This window comes from Oncorhynchus keta, unplaced genomic scaffold (assembly GCF_023373465.1).
Source record: "Oncorhynchus keta strain PuntledgeMale-10-30-2019 unplaced genomic scaffold, Oket_V2 Un_contig_5853_pilon_pilon, whole genome shotgun sequence".
Taxonomy (NCBI): domain Eukaryota; kingdom Metazoa; phylum Chordata; class Actinopteri; order Salmoniformes; family Salmonidae; genus Oncorhynchus; species Oncorhynchus keta.
In genome coordinates this window covers 50,001-62,582 of record NW_026288545.1, presented here as the reverse complement: position 1 = coordinate 62,582, position 12,582 = coordinate 50,001, and the positions used below count along the sequence as shown (strand labels likewise).

Below are 12,582 nucleotides of genomic sequence, written 5' to 3'. Positions count from 1 at the left end.
CATTCTATTTTATTGTTGGGGGAAGAGAATCCCACTCTCCTGTTTTCATTCTATTTTATTGTTGGGGGAAGAGAATCCCACTCTCCTGTTTTCATTCTATTTTATTGTTGGGGGAAGAGAATCCCATTCTCCTGTTTTCATTCTATTTTATTGTTGGGGGAAGAGAATCCCACTCTCCTGTTTTCATTCTATTTTATTGTTGGGGAAGATAATCCCACTCTCCTGTTTTCATTCTATTTTATTGTTGGGGAAGAGAATCCACACTCTCCTGTTTTCATTCTATTTTATTGTTGGGGGAAGAGAATCCCAGTCTCCTGTTTTCATTCTATTTTATTGTTGGGGGAAGAGAATTCCAGTCTCCTGTTTTCATTCTATTTTATTGTTGGGGGAAGAGAATCCCACTCTCCTGTTTTCATTCTATTTTATTGTTGGGGGAAGAGAATCCCACTCTCCTGTTTTCATTCTATTTTATTGTTGGGGGAAGAGAATCCCACTCTCCTGTTTTCATTCTATTTTATTGTTGGGGGAAGAGAATTCCACTCTCCTGTTTTCATTCTATTTTATTGTTGGGGGAAGAGAATCCCACTCTCCTGTTTTCATTCTATTTTATTGTTGGGGGAAGAGAATCCCACTCTCCTGTTTTCATTCTATTTTATTGTTGGGGAAGAGAATTCCAGTCTCCTGTTTTCATTCTATTTTATTGTTGGGGGAAGAGAATCCCACTCTCCTGTTTTCATTCTATTTTATTGTTGGGGGAAGAGAATTCCAGTCTCCTGTTTTCATTCTATTTTATTGTTGGGGGAAGAGAATCCCACTCTCGTGTTTTCATTCTATTTTATTGTTGGGGAAGAGAATCCCAGTCTCCTGTTTTCATTCTATTTTATTGTGGGGAAGAGAATCCCACTCTCCTGTTTTCATTCTATTTTATTGTTGGGGGAAGAGAATCCCACTCTCCTGTTTTCATTCTATTTTATTGTTGGGGGAAGAGAATCCCAGTCTCCTGTTTTCATTCTATTTTATTGTTGGGGGAAGAGAATCCCACTCTCCTGTTTTCATTCTATTTTATTGTTGGGGGAAGAGAATCCCACTCTCCTGTTTTCATTCTATTTTATTGTTGGGGGAAGAGAATCCCACTCTCCTGTTTTCATTCTATTTTATTGTTGGGGGAAGAGAATCCCACTCTCCTGTTTTCATTCTATTTTATTGTTGGGGAAGAGAATCCCACTCTCCTGTTTTCATTCTATTTTATTGTTGGGGAAGAGAATCCTCTCTCCTGTTTTCATTGTATTTTATTGTTGGGGAAGAGAATCCCACTCTCCTGTTTTCATTCTATTTTATTGTTGTGGGAAGAGAATCCCACTCTCCTGTTTTCATTCTATTTTATTGATGGGGAAGAGAATCCCACTCTCCTGTTTATTATATTTTATTGTTGGGGGAAGAGAATCACTCTCCTGTTTTCATTGTATTTTATTGTTGGGGGAAGAGAATCCCACTCTCCTGTTTTCATTCTATTTTATTGTTGTGGGAAGAGAATCCCACTCTCCTGTTTTCATTCTATTTTATTGATGGGGAAGAGAATCCCACTCTCCTGTTTATTATATTTTATTGTTGGGGAAGAGAATCCACACTCTCCTGTTTTCATTCTATTTTATTGTTGGGGAAGAGAATCCCACTCTCTGTTTTCATTCTATTTTATTGTTGGGGAAGAGAATCCCACTCTCCTGTTTTCATTCTATTTTATTGTTGGGGGAAGAGAATCCCACTCTCCTGTTTTCATTCTATTTTATTGTTGGGGGAAGAGAATCCCACTCTCCTGTTTTCATTCTATTTTATTGTCGGGGAAGAGAATCCCAGTCTCCTGTTTTCATTCTATTTTATTGTGGGGAAGAGAATCCCACTCTCCTGTTTTCATTCTATTTTATTGTTGGGGAAGAGAATCCCATTCTCCTGTTTTCATTCTATTTTATTGTTGGGGAAGAGAATCCCACTCTCCTGTTTTCATTCTATTTTATTGTTGGGGAAGAGAATCCCACTCTCCTGTTTTCATTCTATTTTATTGTTGGGGAAGAGAATCCACACTCTCCTGTTTTCATTCTATTTTATTGTTGGGGGAAGAGAATCCCAGTCTCCTGTTTTCATTCTATTTTATTGTTGGGGAAGAGAATTCCAGTCTCCTGTTTTCATTCTATTTTATTGTTGGGGAAGAGAATCCCACTCTCCTGTTTTCATTCTATTTTATTGTTGGGGAAGAGAATCCCACTCTCCTGTTTTCATTCTATTTTATTGTTGGGGAAGAGAATCCCACTCTCCTGTTTTCATTCTATTTTATTGTTGGGGAAGAGAATTCCACTCTCCTGTTTTCATTCTATTTTATTGTTGGGGAAGAGAATCCCACTCTCCTGTTTTCATTCTATTTTATTGTTGGGGAAGAGAATCCCACTCTCCTGTTTTCATTCTATTTTATTGTTGGGGAAGAGAATTCCACTCTCCTGTTTTCATTCTATTTTATTGTTGGGGGAAGAGAATTCCACTCTCCTGTTTTCATTCTATTTTATTGTTGGGGAAGAGAATTCCAGTCTCCTGTTTTCATTCTATTTTATTGTTTTCCAGTCTCCTGTTTTCATTCTATTTTATTGTTGGGGAAGAGAATTCCAGTCTCCTGTTTTCATTCTATTTTATTGTTGGGGAAGAGAATCCCACTCTCCTGTTTTCATTCTATTTTATTGTTGGGGGAAGAGAATCCCACTCTCCTGTTTTCATTCTATTTTATTGTTGGGGGAAGAGAATCCCACTCTCCTGTTTTCATTCTATTTTATTGTTGGGGAAGAGAATCCCATTCTCCTGTTTTCATTCTATTTTATTGTTGGGGAAGAGAATCCCACTCTCCTGTTTTCATTCTATTTTATTGTTGGGGGAAGAGAATCCCTGTTTTCATTCTATTTTATTGTTGGGGGAAGAGAATCCACACTCTCCTGTTTTCATTCTATTTTATTGTTGGGGGAAGAGAATCCCAGTCTCCTGTTTTCATTCTATTTTATTGTTGGGGGAAGAGAATTCCAGTCTCCTGTTTTCATTCTATTTTATTGTTGGGGGAAGAGAATCCCACTCTCCTGTTTTCATTCTATTTTATTGTTGGGGGAAGAGAATCCCACTCTCCTGTTTTCATTCTATTTTATTGTTGGGGGAAGAGAATCCCACTCTCCTGTTTTCATTCTATTTTATTGTTGGGGGAAGAGAATCCCACTCTCCTGTTTTCATTCTATTTTATTGTTGGGGAAGATAATCCCACTCTCCTGTTTTCATTCTATTTTATTGTTGGGGAAGAGAATCCACACTCTCCTGTTTTCATTCTATTTTATTGTTGGGGAAGAGAGAATCCCAGTCTCCTGTTTTCATTCTATTTTATTGTTGGGGGAAGAGAATTCCAGTCTCCTGTTTTCATTCTATTTTATTGTTGGGGGAAGAGAATCCCACTCTCCTGTTTTCATTCTATTTTATTGTTGGGGGAAGAGAATCCCACTCTCCTGTTTTCATTCTATTTTATTGTTGGGGGAAGAGAATCCCACTCTCCTGTTTTCATTCTATTTTATTGTTGGGGGAAGAGAATTCCACTCTCCTGTTTTCATTCTATTTTATTGTTGGGGGAAGAGAATCCCACTCTCCTGTTTTCATTCTATTTTATTGTTGGGGGAAGAGAATCCCACTCTCCTGTTTTCATTCTATTTTATTGTTGGGGGAAGAGAATTCCAGTCTCCTGTTTTCATTCTATTTTATTGTTGGGGGAAGAGAATCCCACTCTCCTGTTTTCATTCTATTTTATTGTTGGGGGAAGAGAATTCCACTCTCCTGTTTTCATTCTATTTTATTGTTGGGGGAAGAGAATCCCACTCTCCTGTTTTCATTCTATTTTATTGTTGGGGAAGAGAATCCCACTCTCCTGTTTTCATTCTATTTTATTGTTGGGGAAGAGAATTCCACTCTCCTGTTTTCATTCTATTTTATTGTTGGGGAAGAGAATTCCAGTCTCCTGTTTTCATTCTATTTTATTGTTGGGGAAGAGAATTCCAGTCTCCTGTTTTCATTCTATTTTATTGTTGGGGAAGAGAATCCCACTCTCCTGTTTTCATTCTATTTTATTGTTGGGGGAAGAGAATCCCACTCTCCTGTTTTCATTCTATTTTATTGTCGGGGGAAGAGAATCCCAGTCTCCTGTTTTCATTCTATTTTATTGTGGGGGAAGAGAATCCCACTCTCCTGTTTTCATTCTATTTTATTGTTGGGGGAAGAGAATCCCATTCTCCTGTTTTCATTCTATTTTATTGTTGGGGGAAGAGAATCCCACTCTCCTGTTTTCATTCTATTTTATTGTTGGGGGAAGAGAATCCCACTCTCCTGTTTTCATTCTATTTTATTGTTGGGGGAAGAGAATCCACACTCTCCTGTTTTCATTCTATTTTATTGTTGGGGGAAGAGAATCCCAGTCTCCTGTTTTCATTCTATTTTATTGTTGGGGGAAGAGAATTCCAGTCTCCTGTTTTCATTCTATTTTATTGTTGGGGGAAGAGAATCCCACTCTCCTGTTTTCATTCTATTTTATTGTTGGGGGAAGAGAATCCCACTCTCCTGTTTTCATTCTATTTTATTGTTGGGGAAGAGAATCCATTCTCCTGTTTTCATTCTATTTTATTGTTGGGGGAAGAGAATCCACTCTCCTGTTTTCATTCTATTTTATTGTTGGGGGAAGATAATCCCACTCTCCTGTTTTCATTCTATTTTATTGTTGGGGAAGAGAATCCACACTCTCCTGTTTTCATTCTATTTTATTGTTGGGGGAAGAGAATCCCAGTCTCCTGTTTTCATTCTATTTTATTGTTGGGGGAAGAGAATTCCAGTCTCCTGTTTTCATTCTATTTTATTGTTGGGGGAAGAGAATCCCACTCTCCTGTTTTCATTCTATTTTATTGTTGGGGGAAGAGAATCCCACTCTCCTGTTTTCATTCTATTTTATTGTTGGGGAAGAGAATCACTCTCCTGTTTTCATTCTATTTTATTGTTGGGGAAGAGAATTCCACTCTCCTGTTTTCATTCTATTTTATTGTTGGGGGAAGAGAATCCCACTCTCCTGTTTTCATTCTATTTTATTGTTGGGGAAGAGAATCCCACTCTCCTGTTTTCATTCTATTTTATTGTTGGGGAAGAGAATTCCAGTCTCCTGTTTTCATTCTATTTTATTGTTGGGGAAGAGAATCCCACTCTCCTGTTTTCATTCTATTTTATTGTTGGGGAAGAGAATTCCACTCTCCTGTTTTCATTCTATTTTATTGTTGGGGGAAGAGAATCCACTCTCCTGTTTTCATTCTATTTTATTGTTGGGGGAAGAGAATCCCACTCTCCTGTTTTCATTCTATTTTATTGTTGGGGGAAGAGAATTCCACTCTCCTGTTTTCATTCTATTTTATTGTTGGGGAAGAGAATTCCAGTCTCCTGTTTTCATTCTATTTTATTGTTGGGGAAGAGAATTCCAGTCTCCTGTTTTCATTCTATTTTATTGTTGGGGAAGAGAATCCCACTCTCGTGTTTTCATTCTATTTTATTGTTGGGGAAGAGAATTCCAGTCTCATGTTTTCCACCTGTTGAATCCCATCCACATGGGGAATAAACTTCCAAACAGCATCTTCTGGCAGCGGATCTCTCCAGTTTAATCTGGATTCAAACAGGATTAGAGTTGTCGATACAAACTCTTTGAACTTTCGCCAAATCCTCTGGGGGTTTTCATGACATCCTAGTTTGACCCGAGGAAGAGCACATGTTGCTGTTGCTATGGTAACAGCTAATGTGGGATCCGGATAAAGTAATTAGCTCAAATAAACACGGATCTGGATTGAATTATTTTTTTTGCAATCCAATTTGGGTTCATGGTCGGATCCAGGTTTTTAACTGGGTGTCCTGAGGATGATGTCTGCACCTGCTGGAGGGAGGGGAGGGTAGAGGGAGGGTAGAGGGAGGGTAGAGGGAGGGTAGAGGGAGGGTAGAGGGAGGGGAGGGGTAGGGTAGAGGGAGGGGAGGGTAGAGGGAGGGGTAGGGTAGACGGAGGAGAGTAGAGGGAGGGGTTCATGGTAGGATCCAGGTTTTTAACTGGGTGTCCTGAGGATGATGTCTGAACCTGCTGGAGGGAGGGGAGGGTAGAGGGAGGGGAGGGGAGGGTAGAGGGAGGGGAGGGGTAGGGTAGACGGAGGAGAGTAGAGGGAGGGGTTCATGGTAGGATCCAGGTTTTTAACTGGGTGTCCTGAGGATGATGTCTGCACCTGCTGGGGTAGCAGGAGGGTAGAGGGGGAGGGTAGAGGGAGGGTAGAGGGGAGGGAGGGGAGGGTAGAGGGAGGGTAGAGGGAGGAGAGGGGAGGGTAGAGGGAGGAGAGGGGGAGGGTAGAGGGGGGTAGGGTAGAGGGGAGGGAGGGGTTCATGGTAGGATCCAGGTTTTTAACTGGGTGTCCTGAGGATGATGTCTGTGCCTGCTGGAGGGAGGGGGAGGGTAGAGGGAGAGGAGGGGTATGGAGGGGGGGTAGGGTAGAGGGGGGGGTAGAGGGAGGGAGGGTAGGGTAGAGGGTAGGGCGTGGCAGCGTTTGGATCGCACTTGGTTGAGAAACTGATTCTGCAAACAATAAAAATTATACAAACGAATCCCAAAAATTCCTGTTTTTTTATTTCAAACGCATTTCATGGAAACAATGTCAAGACAAAAAACAAAAACACACGAATGAAATATGAGAAAGATAAAAGACCACATTTACTATCCCTCTCTGAAGAACTAAAAACCCCTGAACTGAGGTGATGCAGAACTGGGTTCTCTCTGAAACACACAGGGAACATGTTCCTCCTACCAGGGTCTATAGCGGTTACCTCTCGCCTGACCCGAGTCTAGGAATCCCTTCCACAACACCCCGGCAGCATCCCACAGTAACACCTTATTCCCTATGTAGTGCAGCAGATTAGAGCAGAGACCTACGGGCCCTTCCTGAAGCGCTTGAAGAGCGGGTGGATGTTGTTACCCAGGTGGGCCCGGCTGCCTCGAGAGCGATACTCCATGTAGACAGAATCATCAGCCCCAGACATGGAGCTCATGGTACCTGGCCTCCGCTGGAACTGGGGAGAGAGAGAGAAGTTAGAATATAGAACTGGAGGGGAGAGAGAGGTTAGAATATAATAATAATAATAATATATGCCATTTAGCTGACGCTTTTATCCAAAGCGACTTACAGTCATGTGTGCATTCTACGTATGGGTGGTCCCGGGAATCGAACCCACTACCCTGGCGTTACAAGCGCCATGCTCTACCAACTGTGCTACAGAAGGACCAGAAGGACCAATATAGAACAGGAGGGGAGAGAGAGGTTAGAATATAGAACTGGAGGGGAGAGAGAGGTTAGAATATAGAACAGGAGGGGAGAGAGAGAGGTTAGAATATAGAACAGGAGGGGAGAGAGAGGTTAGAATATAGAACTGGAGGGAGAGAGAGAGGTTAGAATATAGAACTGGAGGGGAGAGAGAGAGGTTAGAATATAGAACTGGAGGGGAGAGAGAGGTTAGAATATAGAACTGGAGAGAGAGATAGTTTAGAATATAGAACTGGAGGGGAGAGAGAGGTTAGAATATAGAACTGGAGGAGAGAGAGAGGTTAGAATATAGAACTGGAGAGAGGGGTTAGAATATAGAACTGGAGGAGAGAGAGAGGTTAGAATATAGAACTGGAGAGAGAGGTTATAATATAGAACTGGAGAGGTTAGAATATAGAACTGGAGGGGAGAGAGAGAGGTTAGAATATAGAACTGGAGAGAGAGGTTAGAATATAGAACTGGAGGAGAGAGAGAGGTTAGAATATAGAACTGGAGAGAGAGGTTAGAATATAGAACTGGAGGAGAGAGAGAGGTTAGAATATAGAACTGGAGAGAGAGGTTATAATATAGAACTGGAGGAGACAGAGAGGTTAGAATATAGAACTGGAGGAGAAAGAGAGGTTAGAATATAGAACTGGAGAGAGAGAGAGAGTTTAGAATATAGAACTGGAGAGAGAGTTTAGAATATAGAACTGGAGAGAGAGGTTAGAATATAGAACTGGAGAGAGAGAGGTTAGAATATAGAACTGGAGAGAGAGGTTAGAATATAGAACTGGAGGAGAGAGAGAGGTTAGAATATAGAACTGGAGAGAGAGGTTAGAATATAGAACTGGAGAGAGAGAGTTTAGAATATAGAACTGGAGAGAGAGGTTAGAATATAGAACTGGAGGAGAGAGAGAGGTTAGAATATAGAACTGGAGAGATAGAGGTTATAATATAGAACTGGAGAGAGAGAGAGAGGTTAGAATATAGAACTGGAGGAGAGAGAGGTTAGAATATAGAACTGGAGGAGAGAGAGAGGTTAGAATATAGAACTGGAGAGAGAGAGAGGTTAGAATATAGAACTGGAGGAGAGAGAGGTTAGAATATAGAACTGGAGGAGAGAGAGAGGTTAGAATATAGAACTGGAGGAGAGAGAGGTTAGAATACAGAACTGGAGAGAGAGGTTAGAATACAGAACTGGAGAGAGAGGTTAGAATACAGAACTGGAGGAGAGAGAGAGGTTAGATTATAGAACTGGAGGAGAGAGAGAGGTTAGACTATAGAACTGGAGGGGAGAGAGAGGTTAGAATATAGAACTGGAGAGAGGGAGAGTTTAGAATATATATAGAACTGGAGGTGGTGAGAGAGAGGTTAGAATATAGAACTGGAGGAGAGAGAGAGGTTAGAATATAGAACTGGAGGAGAGAGAGAGGTTAGAATATAGAACTGGAGGAGGGAGAGAGGTTAGAATATAGAACTGGAGAGAGAGGTTATAATATAGAACTGGAGAGGTTAGAATATAGAACTGGAGGGGAGAGAGAGAGGTTAGAATATAGAACAGGAGAGAGAGAGAGAGTTTAGAATATAGAACTGGAGAGAGAGGTTAGAATATAGAACTGGAGGAGAGAGAGAGGTTATAATATAGAACTGGAGGAGACAGAGAGGTTAGAATATAGAACTGGAGGAGAAAGAGAGGTTAGAATATAGAACTGGAGAGAGAGAGAGAGTTTAGAATATAGAACTGGAGAGAGAGTTTAGAATATAGAACTGGAGAGAGAGGTTAGAATATAGAACTGGAGAGAGAGAGGTTAGAATATAGAACTGGAGAGAGAGAGAGTTTAGAATATAGAACTGGAGAGAGAGGTTAGAATATAGAACTGGAGGAGAGAGAGAGGTTAGAATATAGAACTGGAGAGAGAGAGGTTATAATATAGAACTGGAGAGAGAGAGAGAGGTTAGAATATAGAACTGGAGGAGAGAGAGGTTAGAATATAGAACTGGAGGAGAGAGAGAGGTTAGAATATAGAACTGGAGGAGAGAGAGGTTCGAATATAGAACTGGAGAGAGAGAGAGAGGTTAGAATATAGAACTGGAGAGAGAGAGAGAGAGGTTAGAATATAGAACTGGAGGAGAGAGAGGTTAGAATATAGAACTGGAGGAGAGAGAGAGGTTAGAATATAGAACTGGAGAGAGAGGTTAGAATACAGAACTGGAGAGAGAGGTTAGAATACAGAACTGGAGGAGAGAGAGAGGTTAGATTATAGAACTGGAGGAGAGAGAGAGAGAGGTTAGACTATAGAACTGGAGGGGAGAGAGAGGTTAGAATATAGAACTGGAGAGAGAGAGAGAGGTTAGAATATAGAACTGGAGAGAGAGGTTAGAATACAGAACTGGAGGAGAGAGAGAGGTTAGATTATAGAACTGGAGGAGAGAGAGAGAGGTTAGACTATAGAACTGGAGGGGAGAGAGAGGTTAGAATATAGAACTGGAGAGAGAGAGAGTTTAGAATATATATAGAACTGGAGGTGGTGAGAGAGAGGTTAGAATATAGAACTGGAGGGGAGAGAGAGAGGTTAGAATATAGAACTGGAGAGAGAGAGAGAGAGAGAGAGAGAAAGAGAAAGAGAAAGAGAAAGAGAAAGAGAGAGAGAGAGAGAGAGAGAGAGAGAGAGAGAGAGAGAGAGAGAGGTTAGAATATAGAACTGGAGAGAGAGGTTAGAATATAGAACTGGAGAGAGAGAGAGGTTAGAATATAGAACTGGAGAGAGAATATAGAACTGGAGAGAGAGAGGTTAGAATATAGAACTGGAGGAGAGAGAGAGGTTATAATATAGAACTGGAGGGGAAAGAGGTTTTAAAGGATTTAAATGCCTGATTTCAGAACTTGACAGACCAGATGCGTTTCCCATGCTGGACAGACAGAAGTCAAACCAGAACGGATGTCCACATTTCATTGATAGATTGATTGATTGATTGATTGATTGATTGATTGATTGAAGAGGTGTGTATACATACCATTGGCCGTCCATTCTCTCCGATGACCACTTCCTCCTCTGCGTCGAGGTCTGTAGCCGCCAGAACCTTCTGGAGCAGCTGATACTGCTCCTCTCTGGAGGAGAACATCAGATTATCCTCCTCCATCCCCGCCATTTTAGTGATGACCTGGTAGAGAGGAGGAGATTAGGGAGGAGGAGGAGGAGAGATAGGAGGAGGACAGAGAGAGAGGGGGAAGGACATAGATTAGATCAGTGCTTAATTTGAGCCGGAGCAAACTAGAGCACTCTTCCCCCAACTCTGTGATCAGGTCAAACTAAAAATAATTTTTTCTTGAAAGTATGTTCCGGAACCTCAGAGCTCCAATGTTCCGGAACCTCAGAGCTCCAATGTTCCGGAACCTCAGAGCTCCAATGTTCCGGAACCTCAGAGCTCCAATGTTCCGGAACCTCAGAGCTCCAATGTTCCGGAACCTCAGAGCTCCAATGTTCCGGAACCTCAGAGCTCCAATGTTCCGGAACCTCAGAGCTCCAATGTTCCGGAACCTCAGAGCTCCACAGGTCATTCAGTATCTGCCATTTACATGTGATCAGGACAGAGAACAGGGTTGTGTGAGAAGGGGGAGGAGGGGGGGCAGAGAAGATGGAAGGGAGAGCAAGACCATGGGATAGAATTATAGTTGGATAAATGTAAGTAACCTTAGATATTTAAATATATCTCAATCTCAAACTGACAGATTTATAACAACGATAAATATCTCTCTATCTGACAGATTTTTAATGGGGATTTTTTTGTTTAATTATGCAAATTAGATGGCGCTGACATTGAACTTAGGGTTGTAGGGTTAGTATTGTATAGTAACGGACCTCTTGGTACTGTAGGGTTAGTATTGTATAGTATCAGACCTCTTGGTACTGTAGGGTTAGTATTGTATAGTATCAGACCTCTTGGTACTGTAGGGTTAGTATTGTATAGTAACGGACCTCTGGTCTCTTGGTACTGTAGGGTTAGTATTGTATAGTAACGGACCTCTGGTCTCTTGGTACTGTAGGGTTAGTATTGGATAGTAACGGACCTCTTGGTACTGTAGGGTTAGTATTGTATAGTAACGGACCTCTTGGTACTGTAGGGTTAGTATTGTATAGTATCGGACCTCTTGGTACTGTAGGGTTAGTATTGTATAGTAACGGACTTCTTGGTACTGTAGGGTTAGTATTGTATAGTAACGGACCTCTTGGTACTGTAGGGTTAGTATTGTATAGTATCGGACCTCTTGGTACTGTAGGGTTAGTATTGTATAGTATCGGACCTCTTGGTACTGTAGGGTTAGTATTGTATAGTAACGGACCTCTGGTGTCTTGGTACTGTAGGGTTAGTATTGTATAGTATCGGACCTCTTGGTACTGTAGGGTTAGTATTGTATAGTATCGGACCTCTTGGTACTGTAGGGTTAGTATTGTATAGTAATGGACCTCTTGGTACTGTAGGGTTAGTATTGGATAGTATCGGACCTCTTGGTACTGTAGGGTTAGTATTGTATAGTATCGGACCTCTTGGTACTGTAGGGTTAGTATTGGATAGTAACGGACCTCTTGGTACTGTAGGGTTAGTATTGTATAGTAACCTTGAAGCTGTATCCCTGGTCCACTAGGAACCTCTGTCTCTTGGTACTGTAGGGTTAGTATTGTATAGTAACGGACCTCTTGGTACTGTAGGGTTAGTATTGTATAGTAACGGACCTCTTGGTACTGTAGGGTTAGTATTGTATAGTAACGGACCTCTTGGTACTGTAGGGTTAGTATTGTATAGTAACGGACCTCTTGGTACTGTAGGGTTAGTATTGTATAGTATCGGACCTCTTGGTACTGTAGGGTTAGTATTGTATAGAAACGGACCTCTTGGTACTGTAGGGTTAGTATTGTATAGTATCGGACCTCTTGGTACTGTAGGGTTAGTATTGTATAGTATCAGACCTCTGGTCTCTTGGTACTATAGGGTTAGTATTGTATAGTAACGGACCTCTTGGTACTGTAGGGTTAGTATTGTATAGTATCGGACCTCTTGGTACTGTAGGGTTAGTATTGTATAGTATCGGACCTCTTGGTACTGTAGGGTTAGTATTGTATAGTAACGGACCTCTTGGTACTGTAGGGTTAGTATTGTATAGTATCGGACCTCTTGGTACTGTAGGGTTAGTATTGTATAGTAACGGACC

General features: G+C 41.4%; 1 long non-coding RNA gene and 1 pseudogene across 3 annotated transcripts in view; both read right to left on the bottom strand.

Moving 5' to 3' along the window:
* Positions 1–6,678: 6,678 nt before the first annotated feature.
* Positions 6,679–12,582, bottom strand: part of LOC127925567 (general transcription and DNA repair factor IIH helicase subunit XPB-like) — a 53,362-nt pseudogene continuing 47,458 nt past the window's right edge.
* Positions 10,544–12,582, bottom strand: part of LOC127925569 (uncharacterized) — a 3,100-nt gene continuing 1,061 nt past the window's right edge. Inside the window, exons 2-3 of one of the 3 annotated variants that reach the window (XR_008121382.1) lie at positions 11,599–11,715; positions 10,544–11,403 (exon numbers count right to left, since the gene is read on the bottom strand). This is a non-coding gene — a long non-coding RNA (uncharacterized LOC127925569). Of the gene's footprint in view, positions 11,404–11,598; positions 11,716–12,386 lie in introns of all 3 variants that reach the window. The other 2 variants (XR_008121383.1, XR_008121381.1) reach the window with 2 other exon arrangements.